This window comes from Bos grunniens, chromosome 1 (genome assembly GCF_055505025.1).
Source record: "Bos grunniens cultivar Pamir isolate PY7600 chromosome 1, Bosgru_T2T1.0, whole genome shotgun sequence".
NCBI classification, from domain to species: domain Eukaryota; kingdom Metazoa; phylum Chordata; class Mammalia; order Artiodactyla; family Bovidae; genus Bos; species Bos grunniens.
In genome coordinates, this window is record NC_141165.1 from 38758440 (window position 1) to 38771563 (window position 13124).

General features: G+C 39.1%; 1 long non-coding RNA gene across 1 annotated transcript; it reads right to left on the reverse strand.

Annotated features, from left to right (window-relative positions):
* Nucleotides 1-3239: 3239 nt before the first annotated feature.
* On the reverse strand, nt 3240-9503 carry LOC147379287 (uncharacterized). Its single transcript, XR_015168851.1, has 2 exons — nt 9335-9503; nt 3240-3444 (listed from the first exon to the last, which is right to left on the reverse strand). It is a non-coding gene; the product is annotated as an uncharacterized LOC147379287 (long non-coding RNA).
* Nucleotides 9504-13124: the final 3621 nt, after the last annotated feature.

Below are 13124 nucleotides of genomic sequence, written 5' to 3' on the forward strand. Positions count from 1 at the left end.
TACTCCTTTTCCTATTTGGAACCAGTCTGTTGTTCCATGTCTAGTTCTGTTGCTTCTTGACCTGCATACAGGTTTCTCAAAAGGCAGGTCAGGTGGTCTGGTATGCCCATCTCTTTCAGAATTTTCCACAGTTTATTGTGACCCACACAGTCAAAGGCTTTGGCATAGTCAGTAAAGCAGAAATAGATGTTTTTCTGAAATTCTCTTGCTTTTTCGATGATCCAGCCAAACTATTAAATGATGCCAATTTCAATCTGTGTCATCTGGTGTCACCAAAAAATCCCATTACTTCTAGCAATAGTTAAAAATTTCCAAAAGTTTTTTCATGGAATCAAAGTAAAACTTTCAGGATTTTATTTTGTTTAAAGCAAAATGCCTGAAATTATTTTGAATGCTATTACTGTAAATTCAGTTACAAAGTGCAACACTAAGGATTAAATTACTTGTTTTTGCAGTCATTATATGTTTACAAATTTTGGTAGTGTTCAGAACTATGGGGGGAAAAAAATAGTGCTATGGAACAAAAATGTACTGGAATTGATTTCTATACAGATGATTCATAATTGTGTTCAAACAAGCTGTGATACTCTACCAATTGTAATAGAAACTGTGTTATCAAAATTTATGAATATTTTTATAAATATAAAGATAAAATAACTGAGCTACACAATTTTCATGGCAACACTGATGTTGAAGCAAGAAAATACTTAGGTAAGGTGGCATATAAATTCACTTTTTTTTGTCCATTTAAATTAGTTAGATTTTAGAAACGTTTGAGTCTTTCAAGAACAAATTTCTAACTCAACATATGTGTCCTATAATGACATTGAACAATTTTGTAAATATATTATTTAAATTTTGAAACATTTTGTTTAAAATCAGTTGGAAGTGCTTATTCAAAGTATTCAATAAGAGGAGCTCCCCAAAACTTCAGCCTCTACATTTTAGCAAATTGCAATTATTGAAACTAAAGCAAACAAGATACTGAAACTAAGCCACATAAAAGCAAAGGAGGAATTGAACAAAATAAACAATGAGAGTTCAAATGTTTAAAGATTTAATTTTAAAATTTCATAATTGTGCTTCCATTATTTTGACTTACCAAAGAACTGTTAGATAAATGTTTTATTTTTAATTGCATAAATTTGCATTCTATACCACAATAAAATGAAATTGAAAGGCCTATATTTCTGTAATATGTATATTTGTTTAAATACTCAAAAGAATCATGACAGAATTTTTGATGATTTTTTCCTTTAAAAAATATTTGTCATACAAAGGTGCAAAATTGACAGTTAAAGAAGAAACAAAGAAAGTACCTATGAAAATATTTGGATTTAAGTATTTATATATTTTAGTGCAAAAAATAAAATAAAATTAGAATTGAAACTCTTTCACTTTGTTCTGAGCTTATCAGGTATTATGCAGACTTTAAAATTTTTAACTTTTCAATTTAGATTATAACTACGAAGAAAAAAAGCTGCTAACAATTCAAATTAACTATAAAATGCAAATTTGAGTGTTTTAGGAAATCTTATGAAAAATTAAAAATAAAGGGACCTTACTGAAAAAGAATATAGCCTTTAGGAAAAAAACACCTATGATGTATTATTAGAGACAGATTACATCTAAGAGAACTTTAAAGTATGTTACTATGTACCAAAAAAACTATTATTTTTTTTAATGCTCAAATAGCATAAATGTTTAAATCTTTAATACATATGAACATGTATTTTTACTTTTGAAAATAGTTTTTGAGTGTGTGAAGTGACAGTCTCTCAGTAATGTCTGACCATTTGCGACCCCATGGACTATATAGTCCATGGAATTCTCCAGACCAGAATACTGGAATGGGTAGCCTATCCCTTCTCCAGGGGATCTTCCCAAACCAGGGATTGAATCTAGGTCTCCCACATTGCAGGCAGATTCTTTACCAGCTGACCCATTATAAATTCAATAATTTGTCATTCAAAAATACTTTTAAAACTATATTATTTTAATTATTCTGATAATCTCTTTTATTCTTAAAAATGTCCTAATCTGTATGATAAATTGTATAGTACCCTAGTTAGGATAGTGTCTCCTTGCAGGAATGAGTCTAAGCACAGGGACTGAAAATTCTGGATGACCAAGGCAGCTGGGAGCCCCTCCAGGGACATCAGGCCTCAGGAGCACAAATACTCAGCTCCACTTGCTCTCAGGCCTTCTGCATTTAAAACATCCCCCTCCAAAAGCTTCCCCTGGTACGTGGCTCTATCACAAGAGGAGCCTGAGAAATCCTGACCAAACTTTGTTTCTCTCCAAGGCTGGCCTCTCAGTCTACAGAAGATGTAGTTCACATGACCCCAAAGCCCCTCGTTAATAAAGAGCAGATAGTGGGCAGGTCTGCCTTTCTTGGGTCCCATCTCCTGTGGAAGGTAAGGAGAGTGGGAGGAAGCATGCCAATGAAAAACAGGCAAGAGGGGACTTCCCTGGCAGTCCAGTGGTTAAGACTCCGAATTTCTACCTAAGGGATGCAGGTTCGATCTCTCATTGGGGAACTAAGATACTGTGTGCCCTGCGGCACAGCAAAAATAAAAATAAAAAAATTAAGAAAGGAAGGAATGAAGAAAGGAAAAAAAAAATCAGGTAAGAATCCCACGGAAACCCTATTTTGAAAACATTGGCGGGGAGTTTGGGAAGGTCATATACATACTGCTATATTCAAAATGGATAACAAACAAGGACCTATTGTATAGCACATGGAACTCTATTCAGTGTGACTTGCCAGCCTGGACGGGAGAGGGGTTTGGGGGAGAATGGATACATGTACATGTATGGCTGTTCACCTGAAACCACCACAACACTGTTAATCCGCTGTGTGTGTGCATGTGTGACCCCAAGGGCTGTAACCTGCCAGGCTCCTCTGTCCATGGAACTTTTCCAGGCAAGAATACTGGAGCGGGTTGCTATTTCCTTCTCCAGGGAATCTTCCCAATTCAGGAATCAAACCCATGTCTCAGGAGATCTCCTGCATTTCCTGCATTGGCAGTCAGGTTCTTTACCAGCTGAGCCATGGGGGATAGATATCCCAGTACAAAATAAAAAGTTTAAATTTTGAAAGAAAAAAAAGAAAGTGTTTTGAAAGAAAGGCCAAATAAAAGGGGAAAACAAAACAACCGTGGGATCTCGTTGCTGATCCTTGCTGAGAGTTTCTGAGCTGAGTTTGAAAGCGATTAAGAAAAGTAAAGGAAACAGAATTTCTCTCATAAGCCGTAAGATTTACTCCACCAATCACACAGGACTCCATTGTTTTCTCAACTACAAAAAGTCAGCAAGTCTTCTTCACAGAGTGGAATGGTATGTCCTGCTCCACCCTGAAATAGCAGAGTTCAAGTTCTCAGCGCTTTCCATTTCTCATGGTTTCTGTCTCTCAGAAAGTGGGAACTCTAGGCTAGATGATTCCTGTCAAGGAAAAAAAAATAGTTTAAGGAATACGCAAGAAAGTTAGAATTTTTTAAAATAAATTCTATTTTAAAAGGAAAGGAAAAAAATCAAATACACCCTTTGTCATGTTGCTTCTACAAAATTATTCCAATTTCCTTTGGGATGCAACTTCTGAAACACTCTTTTTGTAGTCTCTCCATGATAATGGCTCAACCAACTTCTCAGTCTTTATGTTTTTCTAATTCTTAATCATGAACTTTCATTCTCATCCTCTGGTCTCCTCACCATCAAACACTCATGCCCTATCTCTTTTCTCCAACTGGAAATCCCTATTTCTGATGGCTTTAATTCTATCTAAAAACTACCATTCCTTCAAGTATCAACTCTGATCTTTCTTTCACCATAAAGTCTTCTCAATCTACTCAGCTCACAGTAATTATTCATTTTTGCAAAACTACAGCACTTTTTAACAAGTCAGTTCTCCTCTGATCATCCTCATTTCCTTACCTGCAAATGAGTGACCTCCCCTACTTCTTAGTGTGGTTTGTGGAGACTGAATAAGGTAATATACACAGCTGTTTCTGGTTACAGTACATAATTATCAGTCAATGATTGCCACTGCCTTAGGAAATGGAGAAGGCAGTGGCACCCCACTCCAGTACTTTTGCCTGGAAAGTCCCGTGGACGGAGGAGCCTGGTGGGCTGCAGTCCATGGGGTTGCTAGAGTCGGACGCGACTGAGTGACTTCACTTTCACTTTTCACTTTTGTGCATTGGAGAGGGAAATGGCAACCCACTCCAGTGTTCTTGCCTGGGGAATCCCAGGGACGGGGAAGCCTGGTGGGCTGCCATCTATGGGGTCGCACAGAGTCGGACACGACTGAAGTGATTTAGCAGCAGCAGCAGCAGCCTTAGGAAAGAGTGATATTATGGAAGGATAGATTGATATTGAGAAAAGAGTTTTAAGGTTCTGCCAATATTGGGTTCCAACATCATTTAACGTCTTGAGTTTGTAAAATGGGAATAATAATTCCTGTCTCACAGAGTTATGGTGAAGATCAGTGAAGAGAATGTAGGTAAGGATCTTCTTGACTCTAGAACATGCAGTTGGTTTGTTTTCACCTTATTGCCTCAGAGTTCATTCATTCATTTACTCATTCCCAAAACATGAATTGGGGGCTTGAGATACACCTGTGAACCAGACACAAACAGTCCCCTCCTGCATGACCTGGTAAGGGCTGTTCTATGATGGCGACAACCATCTCATCCTCTGTTGTCCCCTTCTCCTCCTGCCCTCAATCTTTCCCAGCATCAGGGTCTTCTCAAATGAGTCAGCTCTTCACATCAGGTGGTCAAAGTATTGGAGTTTCAGTTTCAACATCAGTCCCACCAATGAACACCAAGGACTGATCTCCTTTAGGATGGACTGGTTGGATCTCCTTGCAGTCCAAGGGACTCTCAAGAGTCTTCTCCAACACCACAGTTCAAAAGCATCAATTCTTCGGTGCTCAGCTTTCTTCACAGTCCAACTCTCACATCCATACATGACCACAGGAAAAACCATAGCCTTGACTACATCATGTGAAATGCCAGGCTGGATGAAGCACAAGCTGGAATCAAGATTGCCAGGAGAAATATCAATAACCTCAGACATGAAGATGACACCACCCTTATGGCAGAAAGCAAAGAAGAATTATAGAGCCTCTTGATGAAAGTGAAAGAGAGTGAAAAAGCTGGCTTAAAAATCAACATTCAAAAAATGAAGACCATGGCATACAATCCCATCACTTCATGGCAAATAAATGGGGAAACAATGGAAACAGTGACAGACTTCATTTTCCTGGGCTCCAAAATCACTGCAGATGGTGACTGCAGCCATGAAATTAAAAGACACTGGCTCCTTGGAAGAAAAGCTATGACAAACCTAGACAGCATATTAAAAAGCAGAGCTATTACTTTGCTGACAAAACTCTTGTCTAGTCAAAGCCATGGTTTTTCCAGTAGTCATGTATGGATGTGAGAGTTGGACTATAAAGAAAGTTGAATGCTGAAGAATTGATGTTTTTGAATTGTGATGTTGGAGAAGACTCTTGAGAGTCCCTTGGACTGCAAGGAGATCCAACCAGTCAATCCTAAAGGAAATCAGTCCTGAATATTCATTGGAAGGACTGATGCTGAAGCTGAAACTTTGTACTTTGACCACCTGATGAGAAGAACTGACTCATTGGAAAAGACTCTGATGCTAGGAAAGGTTAAAGGCTGTAAGAGAAGGGGGCGACACAGGATGAGATGGTTGGATGTCATCACCGACTCGATGGACATGACCTTAAGCAAGCTCCAGGAGTTGGTGATGGACAGGGAAGCTTGGCGTGCTGCAGTTCATGGGGTTGCCAAGAGCATGACTGAGCAACTGAACTGAACTGAGTTCTCAGCTGGAAATGGGGGTGGGGAATGGGAGACAAGAAAAACCAAGAGGGCAAGCATGTAGACAGGATTTCAATCCACCACCTGATTTCCTTATTCATGCATTAGTTTTAACTACAAAATAAATAAATACTCAATATATGAAAGGTGTGAAATCCCATCACCCATTGGTAACCACTTTACATACTGATGTTTCTCTGAGAGCAATGGAGTTTTATTTACTATTTTTATATGTATAAATACAGTGTGTTTCTCTTCTCAACAGAAATTCTATTATATATAAATTCTTATCTACATTATTCTCACTAACAGTATATCTAAAGGATTAGTTCAATGAGGATGAGACAGTTGGCTAGTCCACTAGTTGATGGGGAAGATGCCTGGCACAGAAAAAAAAGACTGCAACGACTGATCTTGAAGGCAGCCTGGGATGAGGGTTGGATCTGAGATGGTCCAAACAGGCAGACAGCCCTGAGCGAACTGTGTAGACTCTGGGAGCAGTTACCTAGCTGAAGCTCAGTGGGCCAGTTGGCCTGATACTAACAAGTCCATCCTTGTTTTATAGGACCTCAGTTGGTGGGGTGCATGGTATGGGGACAGGGACCTGGCTCAGAAGGGGAGAAAAGTTCCAACCTGGGCCTCAGAGTCAAAGTGGTGCTAGTTCCTGGAAGGAGTGGCTGTGCTGAGATTCAGAGTGAGAAAGGGAGAGAACCCTTGATAACCACATTCAATCAACTCAGTGGCTCATCTGCCAGGGATAAGGTTGACCCCAGACTAGCTCTAGGCTGAGGATGCTGAATTAGATTAGTAGCATTAGTGATGGAGAGGAGGGGGTCAATTCAAGAATTAATCTTGAGTAATAATTGGTATGGTTTCCCTGGTGGCTCAGACTGTAAAGAATCCGCCTGCAATGCGGGAGACCTGGGTTCGATCCCTGGGTTGGAAAGATCCCCTGGAGGAGAAAATGGCAACCCACTCCAGTATTCCTGCCTGGAGAATCCCATGGATGGAGGAGCCTGGCAGGCTACATAATTGGCATGAGACAGTGACTGGTGGGGAAGGAAGGGAAGAGCATAAAGTTTCCCAATCCGCTCTGCTAAAAATCACCTGAAAACTCTAATAAACAGAGACTTCCCAGCCTCTTTACTGAAGATTCCAACTTAATAAGTCTAGGGTGAGATCCAACAATCTACATGTCATTCTTTTTTGTGTGTGTATGTTTAGTATTTTTTATTTTTTTATTTAAGTATAGTTGATTTACAATATTGTGTTATTTTCAGGTATAGAGCAAAATGATTCAGTTTATGTCTCTGGCTTGGGGTATTGGATAAGGGTGATGGAATTCACTGACTTCAGCTTTAGGTATGTTGAATTTGGAACATAACAGCAATGGTGAGAGGACTTCCCTGGTAATCCAGTGGCTAAGACTCCGAGCTCCCAATACGGGGGGCCGGGGTTCAATCCTTGGTCAGGGAGCTAGATCCCACCACAACTAATACCCAGCATAACCAAGTAAATAAATTACATTAAAATAAATATTTTTTTAAAAATAGTGACTAAATCTATTGAGCATTTACTTTATACTGGTGCTTCACATGCACTATTTAATTTAATCCATAAGACAACCATATAAGGGAATTACTACTGCTATACTCATTTTGAAAATGAGTAAACTGAGTGATAAGGACAGTAAATTATTTTCCATTAACTACACAACTAGTAAAGATAGATCAATAGAACAAAATAGAAAGTCCGGAGATTAATCCATGCATCTGTGGACACCTTATCTTTGACAAAGGAGTCAAAAATATACAATGGAGAAAAGACAGTCTCTTCAACAAGTGGTGCTGGGAAAACGGCTCATCTACGTGAAATAGAATGAAACTAGAACATTTTCTAACACCATACACAATAATAAACTCAAAATGGATTAAAGACCTAAATAAAAAACCAGAAACTATAAAACTCTTAGAGGAAAACATAGGTAGAACACTCTCTGACATAAATCATAGCAAGATTTTCTATGACCCACCTCCCAGAGGAATGGAAATAAAAACAAAAATAAGCAAATGGGACCTAATTAAATTTAAAAGCTTTTGCACAACAAAGGAAACTATAAACAAGGTGAAAAGACAGCCCTTAGAATGGGAGAAAATAATAGCAAATGAAACAACTGACAAAGAATTAATCTCCAAAATATACAAGCAGCACATGCAGCTCAACACCAGAAAAATGAACAACCCAGTCAAAAGTGGGCAAAAGATCTATATTTCTTCAAAGAAGACACACAGATGGCTAATAAACACATGAAAAGATGCTCAACATCACTTATTATAAGAAAAATGCAAATCAAAACCCCAATGAAGTACCATCTCATGCCAGTAAGAATAGCCATCAACAAAGTATACAAACAGTAAATGCTGGAGAGGGTGTGGAGAAAAGGGAACCCTCTTACACTGTTGGTGGGAGTGCAAACTAACACAGCAAATGGAGAACAGTGTGGAGATTCCTTAAACACTGGGAAAAGAACTGCCAGGAATTCCACTGCTCAGCATATACACCGAGGAAAGGAGGATTGAAAGAGACAGATGTACTCCAATGTTCATTGCAGCACTATTTACAACAGCTAGGACATGGAAGCAACCTAGATGTCCACAGGGAGATGAATGGATAAGGAAGTTATGGTACGTATACATAATGGGATACTGCTGCTGCTGCTAAGTCGCTTGTCGTGTCCGACTCTGTGCGACCCCATAGAGGGCAGCCCACCAGGCTCCCCCGTCCCTGGGATTCTCCAGGCAAGAACACTGGAGTGAGTTGCCATTTCCTTCTCCAATGCATGAAAGTGAAAAGTGAAAGTGAAGTCGTTCAGTCATGTCCGACTCTTTGCAACTTCATGGACTGCAGCTTACCAGGCTCCTCCGTCCATGGGATTTTCCAGGCAAGATACTACTCAGCTATGAAAAGGAGTGTATTTGAGTCAGTTCTAATGAGATGGATGAACCTAGAACCTATTATACAGAATGAAGTAAGTCAGAAAGAGAAAGAAAAATACTGTATATTAATGCATATAAACAGAATCTAGAAGGATGCCACTGATGATTCTATGTACAGGACAGCAAAGGAGACACAGATGTAAAGAGCAGACTTCTGGACTCAGTGGAAGAAGGAGAGGGTAGGATGACTTGAGAGAATAGCACTGAAATATGTACATTACCATATGTAAAACAGATGACCAGTGCAAGTTCGATTCATGAAGCAGGGCACCCAGGGCTGGTGTCTATGACAACCGGGAGGGATGAGGTAGGGAGGGAGGTGGGTGGGGGGTTCAGGATGGGGGGAACACATGTATACCCATGGCTGATTCGTGTTGATATATGGCAAAAACCATCACAATGTTGTAAAGCAATTATCCTCCAATTAAATAAATGAACAGATTTAAAAGAGAGAGCAGATCTGGATGTTTAAACCCAGACATACCTTACCCCAAAGCCCTTGTTCTTTCCAGCAATGTTCTATTGTCTGCTGAGCGGATATGTAGCCACAGGCAGTAGCACCCGAATTGAGCTGAACAGGTCAAGGCTGGAAATAAGGATTTGAAATGAAAATTTGCTTTAGACTGCCCAAGGAGAAAGCCTGCAGAAAGAGAAGAATATTTGGTCAGAGATGGAGCTGTGTTCCTGTTTTGAAATGTTGGCAGTGGATAAAAAGGCCTTGGACACCACAGAGATTCAAGGAGCATCGGGAGAGACAAACATTTTATAAACTAAGCAAGTTGAATTACCAGAAGGAGTAAATTTAAGAGCAGTAGAGAGCTCCATTAAAATAAATTACCCATTGAATTTTGCAAAGGAGGTAATTTTTTACCTTGCCCAGGAAGGTGGGGTGGGGGAGGGGAAGGCCAGTTTCCTCAGATACAGGAGAAAAGAGAGGAGGAAATGGAGGCGGTGAGTGAAGGCGCCTTTTCTGGCAGGCTCAGCCTTGACAAAATAAACAGGAAAAATATCCACTGAGATGTTCACTATGCTCATCTTGAGTAGTTGGATTCCAAGTCTCTTTCATTTCCCGATTCCTTTTTTCCTCTCAGACTGCACTTTAGTAAGAATGCACTTTAGCAAGCATTGTTTTCATTGAGAGGGTGGTGCTGGAGAAGGAGAAAGTTGTGGGGAGCACGTTTGCCTCCCTTAACCTGGGATGGACACAGGAAAAAGGTAAACTGTGGTCTTACCTTCATGCAGGAGCAGATCAACTACGGAAATGAAAAAGGTACATTTGGTATCTTAAAAGATAAAGAGGGTACTTTTCAATCCAAAAGGTTAATTTTATAAAATTGATTTATTTTTCTACACTAAAATTGATATATACTTTTGGTAATTTGAAAGTCTAAGAATGGTGGCTGTTGATTGTTGCCATCATGTTCTTAGAAAATTACTTTTCTATTTTCTGTGGAATGTTCCAATACCTAGCTATGCCGTCAAGTATTGCTGAGTTCATCTGTATATCCTTTAACAAAGGAGCTATATTAGGGGCAGATTAGTGAACTTAAGCAAGAAACTTAATACCAGCTAATTGTGATAAAACCCATTACCAATTAGAAATAAACTTAATGATCACTTAGCTGGTTTCTTATGAAAACCTTTTCTAAGTGACTTGTTCCCTTCTTTTCTTGTCAGTGTTTCAAGAAAGAGTGAACTTGATTTGTCTGCATCTACTAAATCCAGCTGTGACAAAATCTTATTTGTGAGGTATGATTTAAAGGTTAGAGAAAATTAATGAAACCTGAAAAAAAATGTTTTTCAATTTCAACTTTAAAAAATAAACCGGTATTGACAATAATAGAAAAATTATTTAAGATGCAAAATGAAAGCATCTGGTACTCAAGGACAGAGATGACTAGAGGGGCTATCGGAGAGGTTTTAATTTGGGGCTACCAGTCCCTGTTCACAGACCCAGGGAAACAGCGGGGTGGAGGGAGAACTGGTCAGGTTAGGATGTCTCAGATGTAACAGGGCTGGGAAAACTAGGACTGGCAGAGAAAGGAAGCCAGACTAGTAAAGAAATAGCATCTCTCATCTCTTTGTCATCATCCTGTGGATAATCCCTCTAACATTTTCAGCTTCTACTTCTAGTCTGATTTCCACATATTTATGGAAAGCATTTTTGCTACAAAACTGATCATCATTTTGCAATGTGATCTTTTTCACTTAATATTATAGCATTTTATCATGGCATCAAATATTATAAGTAACAGTTTGGTACCTAAAAATCCCTTATATAGATGTTACATTTTTCAAGGCTAGTGAAACAGTTTTCAGTCCTGCTTCACCACACTCTCACAAGCTGTGAGGTTATCATTTTTTTCCATCATTGTCAATTTGATAGGGAAAATAGGGTATAGATTTGTGGACTTTAATTTGCATTTCTTTTCTTATCTTCAAGGTTGGTTATTTTGGTGGCATTATAATTCACATATATTTCCACTCTGAAATATTCATGTCCTTAGTTATTTTGTTTAATATGATAATCATGCTTTTATTAATTTGAAATTATTTTTTAAATATCAAATACATTCATATTTACCTGCCATCTTGGCTTTTAATTTTTTAAAAATTTAGAGGGAGAGTAGCCAAACCTCTAAACAGCATGTTGCAGATATTAAAAAGTGATAACTATTTGCAAATATTTATATTTGTTCTTTGCTGACTGTATGTTTTAAGTGCCAGGAGACATTATCGTCATCATCACCATCATTATTGCTTCATGCTTCAATATTGACTCCAGGTATTCTTTTTCTTATTTTTCACTTCAGTTAAAGATTTCCAACTGTGATTGTTGGATGGCATTTCATTGCCTGTGGATTTCTTCACAGGATGTGAAGGGTTAAAGAGTGAATGGCAGATGAGCTGCGTTGCTTTTCTGCAAAATGTCCATTTTTTTTCAATGAACTAAGATGAGAGCATTTCATAGTGATTAAATGTGGTTGCAGGTTTGGAGTTAGAAAGCCCTGATTACTAGCCAGCAATGTATCTGTGGCCCACACTTCCTCTCTGGGTTGTGGTTTCTTCCTCTGTTAAATGGGCAAGCAGTCTGGGGGAGGTTTTGTGAGGGTAAATGAGAGATGCATGCAAAATGTTTTGGTTCCAGGCCTCACACATGGTACGTGCCCCATAAATGGTGCCACTCTTGGGTTCAGTGGATGCAATACCATTGCAGAGATGATCTCTGGCTGTGATATGCTGCTTCATTGTGATTCGGTTTTTCAAGCATCTTTAGAAAATCCTTCCAACCATGAACCGTCTTAAGTTCTGTTCTGTGCAGACTTTTATCCTTTTATGGAACTGTGATAAAATATTATAAGAAAAATTAATCTGGGATTCCCGTAGCAATTGCTGATGGGTGGAGAAGCACATGTTCCTGTGTAAAAACCCAACATTGCATGTCTCATGGCACACTGTGGGTGCTTCAAATACAGATATTTGTAACCAGATTCTGATTAGTGACTTGACTTGAATTCTTTCAGTGAATTAAAATGGCACTAGATAGAATTTAAAGCAGTATTTATGCTCCTCTTTCTCAACATATCAAATTTCTAGAATAAAAGAGACTACTTCCTGGCCAGCTCATATCCAGAAAGCAAAAACAGGAGGGGAAGTCTGGACCTTGGTGAAGAAACAAAAGTCATCTCTAAACTATATCGCAGTTCCTGGTGGTTCTCTTACAAATGCTGGCTATTCTTACTCTCTGTCATCTCCTGGGATGGACTTTCCATGAGGACAAGACTGAGGTCTCAGCATCCAGCTCAGGGCCACACATGAGGCAGAAACTCCATGCATCTCCTCCAGGTACACCTGTTGACTGAGACAACTTCAGAGGTGAGCTAACAGTTCAAATCAGCGATCTCTGCACCTCTGTGCTGACTCTCCTCTTTTCGTTATGGCTCCCTTTTTATTTGATGGGAATACACATTCGAAAGTTCTCCAGATATGCTCAGCTCAGGCTCTTATCAGCCCTCCTAAAGTCTATGACTCTCTCTCACGGGGTTCCCTGGGGAGAAGCAGGATAAATGGATTCCCATGGAGTAACGTGGTCTCATGCTCGCTCCTTACTCCACACTAGTATTTGCTCAGAGTAAATGCAGAGATAAACTAAGGTGCCTCCATGCCTTTGGTGGTTCAACAAAGATAAGACTAAAAGGAACAGCTCATTGACAAATTAAAAGAAAACTTTAAGTGGCACCTTTGTGGTATTCACCTGGATTAGAACCTGAGGAGATTT